The sequence below is a fragment of the Rhinolophus ferrumequinum genome, chromosome 10 (assembly GCF_004115265.2).
Source record: "Rhinolophus ferrumequinum isolate MPI-CBG mRhiFer1 chromosome 10, mRhiFer1_v1.p, whole genome shotgun sequence".
NCBI lineage: Eukaryota > Metazoa > Chordata > Mammalia > Chiroptera > Rhinolophidae > Rhinolophus > Rhinolophus ferrumequinum.
Genome location: NC_046293.1, coordinates 41,371,729 through 41,388,540, shown reverse-complemented (window position 1 = coordinate 41,388,540; position 16,812 = coordinate 41,371,729). Strand labels below are relative to the sequence as shown.

The 16,812-nt window shown below is 37.6% G+C and overlaps 1 protein-coding gene across 3 annotated transcripts in view; it reads right to left on the bottom strand.

Moving 5' to 3' along the window:
• Positions 1-16,812, bottom strand: part of FGD4 (FYVE, RhoGEF and PH domain containing 4) — a 181,088-nt gene that overhangs the window by 103,549 nt on the left and 60,727 nt on the right. Inside the window, exon 1 of one of the 3 annotated variants that reach the window (XM_033118454.1) lies at positions 904-1,082. The exons of the other annotated variants lie outside the window; for them this stretch is intronic. The gene's annotated coding sequence lies outside the window, so the exon portion shown is untranslated. Of the gene's footprint in view, positions 1-903; positions 1,083-16,812 lie in introns of those variants that run through there. 3 annotated transcript variants of the gene reach the window in all.

The following is a 16,812-nucleotide window of genomic DNA, read 5'->3' as shown; positions in this document are numbered from 1 at the left end:
ACTCACGGAGCCCTGGCGGTTTAAATGGTAGAAAACTTACACAAAAGAAGTATCCAGAGTATAGACAGCACTCTTTTTGTTTTTCACTTTTATATTTTAGGGCACAGTTTTGGGGAAGGGGATACAATGCTGCTTTACAAAGGACATAGAAGTCCCTTGTTTGAGCTACCAACCTCTTAACCACACAGAAAAATGTCAGTCATCCATTTGTTAGCACCAAAATCTCCTTCTACTGCTTACAATATGTACCACACATTTTAAGGGGCTGTTGGAACAGGAAAACAAAGGAAGCCCTTGAAATAGAAGCAGATCTTCCTAGCTTTGCCCCTTCCTTTATCAGCGTGCCTGCATGTCCGCCGTTAAAGCACTGTCACATTGTTTCCACATGCTTAGGCCCTTGAAACTTGTGTAAAAGCATTGCAAAATAAAACTGCATAAACATATTTCACAACCTGAGCTAGTGAAGGTAAGTCAGTCATGTGGGCCAGAATAATCATTCATTAAATCATAACCTACAAATGTCCCTGACCTGAGACATTTTCTTATTTGAAGAACAGACACTGAACACGTGGCCAAGGGCGTATTTCAAAAAGAATATCGGTATAATTCACTCTGAGAAACCATTACAAATGATTGTCTTTTTGCCACTTTCAGGGGTCATAAAACAATTTCACAGGCACAAAATCTTTCTTTAAAGAGTAAAGAATAATTCTTTCATTTTTGCAACATTAACATGTAATTGAACGGGCATCATAGAGCGGCTTAAAACCAATACGACAGAAGTGTGTAATCGTGGAGATTTCTTCTAGAAGAGCTTATAGTTCCCTTTCCTTCAACCACATGGAGATAATGCCCCACAGCAAACATAGTACAAACTGGACACATAGTACCAGGGTTACTTACCTTATAGAAACTGAATGTATTTCTCTTGGTTAGAAGTCACAAAAGGTAGCAGTAAAACTCCCTTCATTTGTCCTTCCAGTGAGCCAAATCTAGCCTCCCATTAACCCAGTCCATTGCAGATCTTTTCACACAGCACATGCTCCCCGGCTTCCCCCAGTTCCCAGCCCAGCAAGGATAATCACATTCCGGCGGGGAGTGAACAGATGGTGGATTCCATGGTAACCAGCCCTCCTAAGGCGATTGGTAGAAGTGTGTGACTACTGCTTATTGGGTAACAATCGCTGTCTTTGTGCTCCAGCCTTGCAAATCCTAAAGGAAGGAACATATAGCCACTCACATGCGCAGGGCTTGCCTAGCAGGTGTTTGGCTATTTAAACAAGGCAGTGCAGGCCAATTAAAAGCTTTCCAGCCAATTCGTCCTTCATGGTACCAAGTCCTAACATTTCAGATAGTGTCCACTGCTCACTCAAGAAGAAAGGTCACAGGAGGCTTAAACTTAACCAACAGGAAACAAAACTGGGAAGTTAACTTGAAAATTTTATGATAAAGCATTCTACAAATAAATCTAAGGTGCAGCAGCCAGTTGTTTTCTGATTTGCAGTTTACATCAAAAGTGAAACAGGTTTTGTATTTAGATTTTTTTAAACAAAAATAATTTTCAACCTTGCAAAACTACAGTATTTTAGTGTGAAAACAACAGCTTTCAAAACAATTGTTTTTTAAGTGATGTTGATGGGATGGGGGAAAGCTATTGAATTTAAATTTTTCATTAGAGCCTTATCCAATTATAGGCTTGAAATCGCTTGGTAATGTACTTTCTGCTGGGTTTTTCTCCTCCCTAGCATCCATGAAAGTTAAATGCTGACTCAGCAGGAAAAGAGCTTTTCCCCCAATCCGTGGTGATCAACCAGAATAAGTCCTTGGAAGAGTGAAATGGCTGAAAACCAAATACACCACACCAAAATCAACCATTCAGGGTAATGCACAAATGCAAAATAGGTAAGCTCTAGGCACTCAAAAAGGCCATCAAAATTGAATTTATAAAAGGACTAGGAAAAGAAATAATTAGGACAAGCCTAAAGTGAAAACAAAACAAAACAAACATGGTAAGCTGTGACTAGATTGTTTTAGGTATTAATTGCCTCCTTATGTTGTAGTTTCCCCCTATATCTTAAATTTAGGATTTCTTTTTCTTGGCATGAACAGAAGGGAGACACAAATATTGAAAGGAAAAAGACAAAATTATTACTTGCAGGTGATATGATTCTACTCCTAGGGGAAAAGAAAAATCAAAGAAACCAGGTAGGATATTATTTACCGTACCAGAAGTTTCATAAAGTAGCCAACTATATCAATATATAGTAATTCCTTTATACGAGCAAAACCTACCAGAATACCAATGAAAAAAGGTTTACTAACAATGGCAACAAAAAGTGTATGACACTTGGGAATAATATTATCAAGAAATGTGTGTGATATATGTGGGGGGGAAAAAGAATGAACTCTTATTGGGAGAAACAAAAGGAAAACTAAGTGGAAAGACAATGTGATACTGGATACAAAGATCCATTTTAAATATGCCAAGCCTACCCAGAAGACTTCAAGTCTTCTAGTAAATTTATACATCTAATCTTCTAGTAAAATTTCCAATATACTTTAAAAAATAAATTTAACAAAGTGACTCTGATGTTTACTTGGATTTTTTAAAAAGATGAAAATACCAAAGGAAATTCTATACGAGAGGAGTGATGGCTAAAAGCACTAACTGTACCAAATTTTAAAACGTGTTATGCCATAAATATACTGATCCGTCCTGCATTTATAACTCCAAACTCCTACATCTACCTATCGAACATCTCTACCTAGCTGTTTAATAAATATCTCAAACATAATATCCTCAAACTCAACTCCTGATTTTCTCTCCAAACCTGCTCCTCCCGAATCCTTCCTTGTTTTTGGAAATGGCAACGCCACCCTTCCAATCAACTCAGGCTAAACGCCTAGAAGTCCATCGTTGACTCTTCTCTTTCTTGGACACCTCACATCGAACCTTACAGCTCATCTTGTGGACTGTTCCAATCTGGCCACTTCATACCACCTCTACCGTTCCCATCTAGGCCACACCATCTCTCACCTGGATTCTTTAATAACATCCTAATTGAACTCTCTGCTTCCCTTTTGTCCCCTAACAGGCTGTAAAACCTAAGTGGATATAAAGCCAATTCTCTTCTCAAAACCGACTTTCTGATTCCACTGAGAATAAAAGCTCAAATCTGTATGATGGCTTAAAAAGCCCTCGTTTAACTCATCTCCTACAACCCTCTCCTGCCTTCCCTGAGCTCTCCAGGCAGAGTCTGACATTTTCTCCCCTCCTCTGCATTTTCTCAGTAACTTGGGAGGTGATGGTGTTTACCACAGGCCAGAGTTATCTGTACACATCTCCCCCTGCAGACTGTGATCACTTCAAGGCCAGGACTGTGCCACTCTGCAGTCTGTGTTCCCAATGCCAAGCAAAGGTCCTGGCACTCAGGAGGCACTTATCAAATCTGCTGAATAACAGTTTGCTGCAAAATTTTTTATTCTAGTGCAAAGTTAGAGGCAACCTAAGAATCTAATAATAGATGAATAGTTATGCACATAAGAATGCATACAACTTGATAGACTACCATGCAGTTATTAAAAACATGGTCATAAAGACTATGTGGCAAAAGGGAAATGTTGATGGTATATGAATGACAATGTACTATCACTGAGTCCCTAGTGTGTGCTAGGCACTCTAATAAGCTCTTTACAAATATTTTATTTAAATCTCACAGGAACTAGGAAGAACTCATTAATATCCTTATTTTTCAGATGTGGACACTGAGACTCAGAAATTAAGCTCATTGCCTTATAGCTCATCGCTGAGACTAGAACCTCATTTGAGACCAAAGCTTAGGTCTAAGTCATTATGCTACTTAGAAAACACATCTGAACACTTACTATGAGTAAACGTTCATAAAAAAGGAAGGATTCTTAGGGAACAAAAGCCTAGGTTACCTACCTCAAAAATGTAAAAGCAGTTGTGAGAAATAAATATTGGTGATATGTTGCTCTCCTGTTTTCCACAATTTTTAATGTCAAATGATAATTTTCTAAAAATATTATTCATTCCTCCTACAGATATTTTTCAAGGTTCCCTCCACTGTGTTCTTGGGTAGATTTACTAACTAGCAAGACCCAATATAAAAGCTAAAAAGAAGCTGGCTCACAGTTTCTAGAAGATTGATCCTATGAAAATTACTCAAAAAGGAAAACAACGGCAGATCTAAGACAAGCAAGCAAGCAGTGGTGACCTCTTCAGCTCCACACTTTTGAGTGCTCTGACATTGTTTCCACACGTCACACTGTAAGCCACACTGCCCAGAGTCTAATACCAGGGCCCCCAAAAGTAAGCAGCAGGGCATGTGACAAAGAGCCAGTAATCCCTATAAAAAGGTGTCGGAAGCAGAGAAGCCTGATAGTTCATCTTCTTCAAATATTGAGCAGGAAGCAACCTTACCTAGAATCTGCTGTACCAACAACCATTGTGTGGCTAAGCAGTGATCCAACAACCCTGGAGTTTTGTTCTGCCTCCCCTCACCACTGAATACATCCCGTTTCATTCACCTTAGCATGTTTCTTTTCCTTGGTAAGAAGCTTCATACAAGAAGATATTTTAAGTGAGAGGTTCCCAAACTTTTTTGAATCACGGAGTCCTTAGCATCCCAGTAACTTTTTCATGATGCCCCAGGCCAAGAGCAATCCCTCAAGAGCTCCACTTGTTAAGTAAACAACTTAATAACTATTCTTGACCTAGTGACTTGGCACCATTGGAAAATATAGTATAAAACAATTTCAAGAAAAATGGAAAAATTTATTCCATTCTTAACTCCCTACCACTACTTACTAATGGGATATGGGGGCCTGTAGGGCTCTGCACAGACTCTCGTGCCTTAGGTACATATTAGATACCTCCATCCTCATTTCCTGTTACACACTGATTTTCACCAGGTACTTGCCTGTTATCACAGTAACTCACCAAAACCCCAGCTCTGCAACACTCCGATGTTCTTGAAAGAAATACAGTACAATCTAATACTAAAACTGTGAGCCCCCTGGAGCTAATAGTTTCCATAGTGTTCAACAGATGTCTGTGTTTCCCTTGAAATTTCAAAATACCCTGCAGGTACACCCCTGTGAGGTGGCAGTGGTACCCCAGAGCAGCTAGGCACATATTTTGGGTATGATGTCTTTAATCACTTTAGCTTTTGTGAAGCCAACGATAGAAAGACTCCCTAATTAGAAGTTCAGAATCATGGATTTTTGTCCCTGCTTAGCCAGTGGTATGACCTGGACAAACTATTTACTCTCTCTGGTTCTGTGCCCTTCAGTCCCAAAAGGAGGGAGCTCGGTTCGATCATCTCCAAAGACCTTTTCTGTTGTACAATAAGAAGAAGAAATTCTAGAAAACAGAGGGTTCTTTCTCATTCTCACTGGTTTCAGAGGAAAAGGAGAAAGAGCAAGAGCAACAAAGACAAGAACAAATATGTATTTCCCAGAAGGACATGGCATACTACAGTTTTCTGGGTACAACCCTTAGATGTGGTGTGACAATGGTCTGAGCAGGTGTTACTGAAGCACCAGGTGAGACGGCAATTGTACCTGCACAAAGGTACCCCGTGTAGGGTGCACTTTCAATAACAGGGCCTCCAGTTCTGCTCTTTCCATGTTCTCTTCCTACTCTTGCTATAACTCCTTTTCAACAAATGGTTTATATGATGAAGTGACTGGAAATTGTCAGGGTTGGAGTCTGTGACAATGAAAAAGACTCAAGTTACCTATCCTAATTGGAGGGCAGATTTACCAAGTAAGCCTACACAGCACCAGATGAAACAACAGAGCGAACCAGCCACAGACACTGAAACACAAAAGTATATCTGTAAAGAGGTGGCATTTCCTTAGATATTTTCAGTCTGTGACCATGAACTTTGTATTTTTACTTAACATTCTATGCAAGTTTTGTTTGTTTGTTGCTGTCTTTTTTCTACTGTGACTGTTTTTTTCCTTTGCAATTCGTTTTCCTTTTGTGATGATTTATAACAAAAATGTATTTGCAGGGTACAGAGTACCTTACATGTAAAAGAAAACACATTGAAATAAATGGAACTTTGCCCAGTTTGCAGGGGGTTAAAATGATGGAATAGAGTCTAGCCTGAGTTTATGGAAGCATTTTTTTAAAAATTGCCTGTCATTCCTCTATTGTGGTGAGCATTTCAGAGAAGTGCTTTCCCTTCTGGGACCTGCCCAGGTACCACACTGCAAAGAAAACAACAAGTGTTTGAGGAGGATAAGTCTATGTTAGGAGGTCTCATATTAGCAGCCCTTTTTCAATAAAGTTCAACTTTCAGGATTCTAAACCAGGTCTACCAATGCCCCAGGGATATTTTTTAATTAAAACTTTAAGTCAAATGAAAAAAATGGGATACAATTCCTCACATCATTAGACTATTTGTTACTGCCTTCATTAGGGTAATATTCCCTCTCCTTAATATTGACTCTAAAACAGAGGTGGAAGGAAATTATACAAGCATCTGGGTCCTGGTGTGCTGCCTTCCACACTCCTCATTCTTATCCACATTCTTTCAAGAAATGACTCATCCAAATTGGAATCTAGATGTTTAAATTCTTCTGTTTTGTTAAGAAAATTTCTAAAATATATGAAAGTGAAGACTCTCTACAGGGAGTACACATGTACAATACAGTATATATTTATGCTAATATATTAATTACATTAATAAATATATGTATGCTACATATTTTGAGAGGATGTGACAAGGGAAAGAAGGATTAAGAACAAAGAATGTTCTATAAACAAGACTTAGGAGATTCCACAATTTGCAAACTTCCGATCTAAAATCTATAAACAAAAACAGGAAACATTGGCTCCTTTCTCTTGATAGTTTGTAACACGTTTGAGAAACAAAGACTTTTACTCTTGTGGGTGCGGGGAAATGGCATTAACAAGCTAAAACAGTGATACAGGTATGTAGCACTAGGTAAGCAGCAAAAATACACCAATATGTCATCTTGTAAAAATTATCAAAATATCAACGTTATGAACCTCCTTTTTCATATTTTAGGGGCTGAGATCTGAATGAAAATTGTAACAGGTTTTGTACTCATAAAATCCAATGCTCAACAGCTAATCCTTGTAAATCAAAAAGTATCCAAAAGGACCAAAGCATGTAAACAACTGTTGCTTTAGACCAAATGTACACAAAGCTGTTTAGCTTAAGTTCTACAGGGTTTCCTCTGCCAGGAGAGAAAGCAATATAATGATCAACTGAACCCTTATTGTTGAAACCTAGGGATTTATTTATGGCTTCTAGTCTAGTTTTATAAAATCAAGTCTATCTAACCTAACTTTTACCTTTGTACCCCAAGTCCAAATCCCAGAAAGAGGAAAGTATTGAAAAGGCAGGAGCCATGCTTTGTGGGCAAGGGTCCTTTGAGACTAGGACTGTGGCGTATCCAATTGTAAACATTTGAAGGTGTCCGACTTTAAGGTGTGTGTTTGACATGATATGTATGTAGGCTGGACGGTGTGTGTATATATGAGAGTGCATAGGTGGGTGAGATGGGTGTGTGTGTGCAGGGGGAACATACAGAGGTGTTCTGAAAAGCTTGTTACTCAGCCCTGTAAATTCTATCTAAATGCTCTGGATTCTTTTCCAGGGTAACCAGAGGAGAACTGGTTGAACATGGGGCAAATCATGGTTAATTAATGCTATAAATACAGAGTCCCAAGCTCTGGGCTGGAATACTGATAAAAATTCTTGCCCCACAACTTATTAGTGGGATGAGTTCTCTGCGACAACCACTAAGCTTTGAGGCTTTCATCTAAGAAACAGGTATAGCATATTTGGCACCTTTCTCTCAAGAAAAGGTGAGATCCCATTAAGTGAATTCTCTTTGCATACCCGGCAAACTATACAGCGGCACAAAATTTTAAACATGTTTAAAAGGGGGCAGGGGTAAACAACTGTTTACTCTGTGAGCAAAGATTAACAAGGAGATAACTTCCTATCACGGAAAAAAGCTCCGTTCATATTCTTGTCAAGCTGTCTACCCTTGTTCCTTCTGTCTCTTTCACACTTCTCAAAAGATGGGAACTCTACAGGAGCGGCCTGTACTTCCTCACCTCGGAGCTCCTCAGCCCACCTCAGTCAGACCAACACACAGCTGACCAGTGGGGACATTCTAACTGGCGAATCCTCGGCTCCCCATGTGGTCCCTGTATCCTTGGGCTTCTCGGAGCGCATCTCATGCTCTTTCTTGACATACTTTCCTCCGGGGTCCCTCATGACCATCTCTCCTGGTTCTTTCTATAGGATTCTCTTCAGCAAACCCTTTCTTCATCTCTTTCTCCACCTTCCACCACCTCCCTCATATCTAATCTATCAGGTGAGATCCATAAACATTCACTGAAGAAACGTTCATGAAACAAACCACAAGTAAATGTGTTTAGATGGTACATAGCAATTCACTGGCAAAATATGAAGTCATCAATTCAAACACGGGACCCCGCTGATTGAATAGAAGCTTTTAATCTTTATAAGAAAACAAGCTAAAGAATATCTTACTGAGTATATGGTTGGAAGGGGGTGAAAGTAAAGACCTTATTATCTGCTATGAGCTAGTCCTGGTAACAGTGTTGTAGGAATTTAAATACGGTGGTACCTCGAGGTTTTCTAACGTAATCCGTTTCGGAAGACCGTTTGAGTTCTGAAACGTTCGAAAATCGAGGTGCAGTTTCCCCATGGAAAGTCATGCAAAATGGATTAATCCGTTCCAGACCTTTAAAATCAACCCCTAAAACTGCAAAGTTAGCATGAATTTTACTATCTAATGATACCATAGGTCCATAAAATTTATGGCGTTTGTAAATCGAAATGTTCGTCCACGGAGACATCCGAAAATCGAGGTACCACTGTACTTCCCTGCCAAGTCTCATCCCTGCTTCAGGTCCCTTACACTTGCAGTTCCCTCTGCCTGATCATTTTCACCCAGATTTTCCTCTTGCTTTCATAACACACTTCATGTAAGTCTGCACTTAGATGCCACCTCAGGTGGGTCTTTCCTTCCTCACAACGCTGTCTCCGTTTCTTTCTACTCATCCCAGTACCTTGCTCTGTTTATTGTTGTTTAATAGCACTTATCACTGCCCAACATTATATTAAACGTTGCTTTTGGACTCATTTTACTTTTCTGGCTCCCACCCTTGAAGGTAAACTCCAGGAGGACAGGAGCTTTGTTTTGTTTACCGAGGAATCCCCAGTGTCTGGTAGGTGCTTGTCACAGAGGTTGAAAGAACAAAAGAATAACAAATGGCTAGACCACTACAACTTACCCAGGCAGTGATCGTGGAACCAGGTCATAGACACATCTGAGCTACTGGGAGTAGGAGTGGGTGACAAGCTCTGAAATAAGTCAAGCAGCAAGTGTGCTCTCTAGTCTCAAGGAACCAGTAGGCAGGAAGCTTATGTCCCAGGACTAATGAACTTTACTTATCAAGATACCACAGTTTCTCCAGGACAACAGAGTGGAGTTCAAAGGGGAGATGCTTGGCAGCCCAGGAGATAACGAAGGACCCTATAGAGCTCACTGATCCACTACACTCGTATGTTTTCTGAGGGAAAACTGAAAAAGAAAGGTCCACACAGTGAGCCTGTAAATCAAGTGAAAACAGTTTTTTAAATCTTTTTGCAGCTCCCTATTTCCTTGCTCACCAGGGTGGCTGGACAATGACCACCTGTCAGCTTTGATGCTAGAGCTCCATTTACCCTAGCCATGACCCAGACTTTACCCTCGTGACCTAAACCTGGCAGTCATCTAAATCCCAACACTATTCCAATGAGCTCACACCATGGAGTTTTCCTCTTGAAAGCACAAAGTACAGTCAGCTGACCCAGGAGTCTATTACAGCCGGTCAGTCCATAAGCATTCAACTACATTCTCTTCATGCGTCTCCACCTTCATTGTCTGTCACTGGAGAGCAGGGCTGCTGTGCTTAGGGCAGCACCAGCTTTACATCTTTGTCAAAGCTGGAAGCAATGCTCACTCCCATACGTGCTTTAAAAAAAAAACACACAAAAAAAACAACTTTATAAACTAGTAATGCATATTCATTGCAAAACAATTTTTAAGAGAATAAGCAAAAAGATAATTAATGTACCTTACTCTCATCACTCAGAGATAATCCCTATTAATATCTTGGGGTACTTGTTCCAGATTATTTTCTGAACATTCATTTACCTACATATATGGGTATGTTACAAATAGTTTATTTTTTCGAAAGCAATTATACATCCTGTTTTATCCTATAGCAATTTCAGATATACACTCTGTTGAATATATTTCTAAGTATATTTAAAATGTGAGCTACAACTAATTTTAACTGCTAAGCTTACTCTGAGAAAAATCTCTGCTTTATTCTCGTTAACTCTTCCAAATATTTCCATTAAACAATAAAAATAACTAAATCACAAAAAGTAACATGTTTTTGCAAATTACTGAAATAGTGGAAAATTAAAATCACCTATAAAACCACGATGTAGACGTAATCGTGATTAGCATTTTAATTCATTTCCTTAAAAGCTTTTGTATATCGGGATTGGGGATTTTTTTGAATATTGTACACTATAAGAAATTTTATTAAATTATTTCAAAAGAAGAGTTTGCTTCTTTGTTTTCTCAATCATGCCAGGGTAATTGGGGTTTGAGAGAAGACGTTGATATGTAGTTAAGCTACTTAACTGATTTAATAGCAGTTGGCTATGCTCAGGAACATAACTTTTATAATGGCCCAATAAATATGTGTATATTTATTTCAAGTGTCTTCAAATAAACAAAACTCTCTGCCCCAAAAGACTTGTAACCTGACTCAAAAGAGACTTTATTTTCAGCTAATGTACAGTTTTCTCCTGCAGATTGAACTCTTCGCTGTTCAGAGTCACTGTCTGACTTTATAACAAGGCTTGCCAATCGCCTCCTAAATGCTGTTCACTTTAGAGGATTTTCAACTTAAAATTCTGAATGCTGGATCAAACCCTTGAATTTTAAGAAATAATTGGGATGCTGCAATTTAGGTCTTTCTTTAAAATCAGACAACAGAATGTTCAATAAACTATAATGCCAGGAAACAAACACACACATTGCCCTGCCCTCAAAAAAAAAAAAAAAAAAAAAAAAAAAAAAAAACCCACAAAACCAAACCAAATTGCCGTTGCTAGAAAGAAGGTCGATGTTATTTTTGGTTGAACTCATATAAGAAACTAGGATGAATGGTTTTTAACTTACAGTAGCATGCCTTGAAACATTACAGCCCATACTGTCACCCAACGTGCTTTAGATGTTCACCAAGGAAACCCTGAGGCACTCCTAATCACATGTAGTTTCATAAACACAAGGAATTGCAATAGAGTGTACACACATTCTGAAAGGAATCAGAGAGAAAACCAAAGGTTCCTTAGCAAAGAAAGCAGGCAAAAAATTGTGAGATTTCTGAAGGGGAGTGAAACTCTCTACTTAGTTCCACATTCTTCATTCAATTCAATTCTATGTAACATTTACCAAGAATGTCCCCCTCAGATCATAAAAAGAGCTTTGAAAGTTATTCCTTGTCCTCATGGACTCACAGCCTAACACAGTGGTTCTTAGAAAGTGTGGTTCCTGGGCCAGCCGCATCTTGGCATTCTTCGTTAGGAGACTTTAAATTGAAAATTCAATTCCTTTACGTAGTAGGGCTATTCAAATTTCTATTGTTTCAGGGTTTGTTTTATTTAGTTTGTCTTTGAAAGGAATTTGTCTATGTTATCTAAGTTGTAGAATTTATCAGCATAAAGTTGTTCATGATAATCACTTATGATCTTTTTAATGTCTGTAAGAATCCTGATGTTGGAACTGCCTTCTCACATTCCAGATCAGTCTTGATAGGGATATATCAATTTCTTAAACTTTTCAAGGAAACAAACTTCTGTTTTTTTTATTCTGCCTGTTCTCTATTGTGTATTTTTCACTTTTATGTTTATTACTTTTTTCCTACTTACCTTTGGTTTAATTTGCTTTTTTTCTAAATTCTTCAGGCAGAAGCTCAGATCACTCAGATCATTGATTCTAAACCTTATTGTCTTTCTAATATAAGCATGTAAGGCATATATGCCTGCAAAAAAGGTGCTGAGTATATTTTTACTGTTTTACAGGGCTTTTTTTAATGGCAGGTGGATATTCCAAAATACATTACTTCATTACGGCCAAAACCAAAATTTTTTCATGGAATCCTTTACTTAAAAATCAAATTGGCTATCGAGAAGAACCAATGAAACAAAACAAATGAGGGGAAAAACCAGTCCCCACTCTGGTAAACTATATGCAGATTACCCATACAGAACACATCAGTTAGTGCAGCTAGAGAACTCTGATTTGAATGAATGATTCATCTGATAGTTGTTTACAATCAGATGAGAGGGACTATCATCCAAATCTTCATAATTTTCAGTGGAAAGAAATTATGGGAAAAGTGCAGCTAGGAAGATCTCGAAACAACACAGAAACTGTTCTCATCCAGCAATGTTTCGCCATTTCCCCTTCCTTCCCCTTCAGTGATACTATGTATGTCTGACAATTAAGTTCCCGAACTTGTTGCACCGATGTTGCCAACCTTTTCTTTATATCAGAGGGATTATACATTATGAATGTGTACCAACTGGACAAACAATTAACCAAGTTTACTATCTGGAAGTGGTGAAAAACCTGTGTGAAAAGTTAGATGATCTGAACTTTTCGCCAACAATTCATGGCTCTTGCATCACGACAATTCACCAGCTCACACTGTCTGTGAGGGAGTTTTTAGCCAGTAAACAAACAACTGTATTGGAACACCCTCCCTACTCACCTGATCTGGCCCCCAATGACTTCTTTCTTTACCCGAAGATAAAGGAACTATTGAAAGGAAGATATTTGATGACATTCAGGACATCAAGGTAATACGATGACAGCTCTGATGGTCATTCCAGAAAAAGAGTTCCAAAATTGCCTTGAAGGGTGGACTACACACTGGTGTCAGTGCATAGCTTCCCAAGAAGAGTACTTCAAAGGTAACCATAGTGATATTCAGCAGTGAGGTATGTAGCACTCTTTCTAGGATGAGTTTGTGAACTTAATTGTCTGACTTTGTATACCCCAACTGCAGTCTCCCCATTAATAAGAACATTTCCATGACTGGTAAATTCTCTATTCTTTCCTACAGTGTACACAAAACACTGTATGAGGTGATATGAGTCCATGCTTGAGACAATTTAAGTAAAACTACAAAAAGAATTTGAGATGGTTCAGACTTTGGAAATGTCAAATGTCAGAATTCACAGCCAAAACCATAAAACAAAGTTGTCACCAGGAAAAGTGGGCCAAGGACAGTCTTTTCAATAAATGACGTTAAGTAAACTAGATATTCAGATGAATATCTAGTTCATACATCTTTCTTGAAAACCAATTTCAGATGGATCATAGACCTAAATGTGAAAGGTGAAACAATAAAGCTTCTAGAAATACTATAGCAAAGCCACTTTATGACCTTTGGATAGGCAAAGGATTTTTAAAAAGAACACAGAGAGCTAACTTTAAAGGAAAGACTGAAATTGGCCATCAGTATTCAAAGGACATCACTAAGTATAAGAAAGGAAGACTTACAGGAGATAAAAAAATAAAAGTTGTAATTCAAAATTTGGACAAAGGACTAGACCTGGAATATATAAAGAACTCAAACAAAAATACAACCCAATTTTTTTTTTTTAATAATGGGCAAATGTTTTGATTGGGCACGTCACAAAAGAAGATTTCCAATAAACATATAAAAGTCTGATGATATTAATCATCAGAGATGTGCAAATTAAAATCACAAAACGATACCACTAGACATCTGCTACATGGCTAAAAGTTTTTAAAACCAACAGAAAGTATTAGCAAGGAAGTAGAACAACTAGAATATGGAAAACAGGCAACATCTCCTAAAGCTGAACATATGCATACCCCATGACCCAATAATTCTACCAAGACATGTATAATAGTGTTTATTGTACCTTTCATCATAAAAGTCAATGTCCACCAAAAGCAAAATGGAAATAAAATACTATTCACAACAAAAAATATTATTGTTACAGTGTGTAATGGATAGGCCACAAGCTTTGGGAACAGATGATCTTGGACTTGAATTCCAATTCTGCTATTTACCATGTAAAACTAAATATGTAGATATGAGTATATAACCTCATTGATTCTGCTTTCTCCATCCGAAAAATAGGGTCATATCATTTCTCTTACAAAATTATTCTAAGGATTAGATACAATGTACATATGACACAAAGCACTGTGTCTAATCGATGCTCAATAAACAGTAAGACTAGGATGTAAGAAATGTAACTTACATCACTTAGGATCAGTTACCAATCCCTTTTATACATAAACTCTTTTCCTGTAAAATAAAGGTAACGTTCAACCTGACCTGCCAAATAAATATATAGCATTTCTGAGTTGCCAACTCAGTCATCAGTGAAACTATCCAAGAACTAGGTCATGGCATTTTATTATTCAACTACTTCATGAACCCCATATGCAATTGCAGCTGTCAGTTCTAATGCTAGGGGATCAAGTGAATTGGAAAGATTAAACAAATGGGCAGGAGAAATGCCAAGAAGTGTGCAAGTGCTGGATGAAATGTCCAATTGGTTCAGTTACAAAGCTGATCCTCAGAACACTCTGTGCACTGTATCATGCTCTGAAGAGCAGCCAGCATATGAAGGTGGGGAGGCCTGAAATACAAAAGAAAGGAAATGGGGGCAACCCCCCCCCAGTATTACTGCAGTTTTCAGCCTAATTCTGAGTCTCCTTCAGTCTGATAAATAAATCTATTCATACTTGTCATTAGAGAATAAAATACATAGATCCTATACTATATTCCACTTTGACTTATTTTTAATGTAAAATATATGAGTATATGTGTTTGTGTGTGTACCTGACAGGTAGTAGGAACCAAATCCTCAATTTTAAGGTTACAATAAAAATGAAAAATTATTATTTAAGAAGAACACATAATCAATAAAATTTTACTCATTTACAAAGAAAAGTCAGGGTATTAACTTGTATGACCAATCTAAACTAGCAAGGGGAAGGCAGAGGCAGGGCAAAGAAAAACGTAAATCCCCTGACATCTTGCAATCAAATTTTCTGATCCAAAATAACTACTTGAAGAATAAGATTCCAAACTTCCATATTTAGATTGTATATTACCCTAGCTATTTCTCCCCCATTAAAATTTATCTTCATGCCTTTATAGTTTTAAATAGAAGACTCGAAGACCTCTAAACTCAGTTCCTTTCATTCCACAAGAAAGGTCAGTATTAGATCTTGGTGCAAGTCTATCACAAAGGGGCTCTAAACAATGGGAATTTCGAACAATAAACTTTTTCTTTTATTTCTGACTGAATTATTGGGAGAATCTCAGGCCATATCTAACCTAGTGAAACAAAGAAAAACTCTGGCCAAAGCCTTATGAATTTGTGTTATTCAGGCACCAGTATTTTCATAGCCCATGCTGCATTTGTCTTGTATGAATGGATCTAGTTTTTCATTCACATAAGGCTTTTGACATAGAAGAACCTGCCTTAGTTAGGGAAGTCCTCTTGCAGTTTCCCTCAATGTTCCACCTATTTGCAAAAGTTCTACAGTTCCCACTCCAGTTTGTCTCGATGAAGAAAGCAATGTAATCCACATTTGAAAAACCTAGTACATAGGTTGTCTGCCACATAGAAGTGAAAGTTTTTTAAAAATGTGACATCCACAAATGTAAACAAACATGGCACCCACCAGGTTTGTTTAAAATCCTAATTCAATATTTGTCCTTAAAATTCTTAGTTCAGGCTATTAGTATCTTGAATAAAGAATAAGGTAGGATTTTCCCCAAGGCACCTTGTAAAACAGTCTTTAAAAATGGTGGTGTTCTCAGTTATTTATAATCCAAAATCTTGAAAATTTTTAAAAATCTAACAATAGAGGACATGTTAACCATAATAAAGTACTACTTCGTGACAAAATATTATACAGCTATTAAATTTTTAGTAACATGAAATAATTTAATGTTATGTGGGAGAAAGGAAAAGCATGATTTTTAAAACTCCATCTATTATATCCATGTACAATATGCAAAACAAGAGACACAAAGAGAAAAAAAACACATCAAAATGTTACCAGTAGTTATACCTGGATGTTTAATTTCTTTCTCTCCTTTACTACCCAACAAAAATTTATACTTAAAAATGTTTTTCTGATCAAAGACATTCACCTAAAACGGTTTTTTAGTTAAATATGAAAAGACCACAAGAACCTTAAAGGCACAATGATAGATCAATGAGACTTCAAATTCTAATAAATCATATGTAATTTCAAGAAATCCTATACTTGTGCATTACCAATGTACCTTGCTACTGTTTTAGAAGTAGAGAAAATTTTATCTCTGAAGAATTGGTTATCAAGAAAATATTAAGTGCAAAAATAAGTTCTAAGAAACTGGCTAAAGTATAGATCTTACATATTAGTAACAGAAAAAAGGAAGAGAAATAGAGATTAAAAACAAAGAGCAGAGAGGTTGTAATAAAAAGTCTCCCATAAAAAAGGTCGACAGAGATTGCACTTAAAGCACAGCTCACTTTCTCTACTGCTGTGCTATGAATCCACAGGGAGAAACACCATTACGTCAAGTAAATCGTACGTGAGCCACGAAAATAAAAAAACAGTACACCTTTGTGCCAACATCATAAAACCATTCTAAACAAGAGC